The sequence below is a fragment of the Arachis ipaensis genome, chromosome B06 (genome assembly GCF_000816755.2).
Source record: "Arachis ipaensis cultivar K30076 chromosome B06, Araip1.1, whole genome shotgun sequence".
Classification (NCBI taxonomy): domain Eukaryota; kingdom Viridiplantae; phylum Streptophyta; class Magnoliopsida; order Fabales; family Fabaceae; genus Arachis; species Arachis ipaensis.
The window spans coordinates 135968338-135969509 of record NC_029790.2 but is presented as its reverse complement, the minus strand read 5'-3'; positions in this window follow the sequence as shown (position 1 = coordinate 135969509).

The window sequence follows — 1172 nt, the reverse complement described above, 5'->3', positions numbered from 1 at the left end:
TATATATAATAATAAAGAAAATAAAATTGTAATTAAAACCCATATTTCAAAAAGGAATCTTTGAATAAGATTTGCCTTGTATAGTTGCTTGTTGGCTTTGTTCCAAGTGTATTATTGGGCTCCCCCACGTGCACCTCAACGTGTTTGATGTTCATAGAACAAATAGCTCCTAAGAACCTATAAAAACCTTTACTTAAATCCACAAAATACCCATGAATTTTTCCACAAACTATACCCATGATTTTTAATTATGTCAAATCAAGTGTGAAGTAGTTATATATTATTAAAGGCCTACTTATTAGTTAGTCACTTGATTTTGCACTTGCATGATAGAATGTATATATATATACATTTGTAATTAAAACAAATTTATAAACAAAAATATGAGAAAAATTTTTTGTCCTAGCTAGATTGATTTCTATTGCAAAATATGATGTTTTTGTTGTAATAATATTGAAAAGTTATCGGATATACTGAAAATATCGGTAAGTTATTTTAACTGTTGATTTTAATTAATATATATTATATATATTTTTTATAATTCAAATCAACAGTTAAAACAATTGAAACACCGTATTAATATTTTTGGTATACCTAAAACTCTTCCAATAATATTATATGAAAAATATTTTGCTATACATTCAAAGTGTCATGTCACCAAAGTATTATGTATATCCATGCTATTTATTAACGCTCATCAAGTTTAAGAACTTTTTTTTAAATCTATTTATAGGTTAGTTTTATAAATTTGAGTCCATAACACATGTATTTATATAATTGAAAATGATTTGAGATCAAAATGTTGGAGAAGATGATAAGGGAATAGGGTAATAGGCATCCATCTTTTGGGATTGAATAATAGTGTATTATTAGTGATTATTGATTTAGGTCACTTTCATACATAACCATTCATTAATTAATAATAATGAATTATACTAATAACATCAAAGATACACAAATAATAATTAAATATCCATGTCGTTTAGGGCAAATAGGTCATGTGAGTGAGCCCCAACTCACACTGTACTTATCTATGTTTGTGCAAGCCAAGTCCTCAGCCATACATCCACTACCCTAACCTGAAAAAGGTACCAAAATACCAAACAAAAACCTATATTACATGAATAATATTTTTTATTATTATTAGATTGGATATAAAAATAACTCCGATG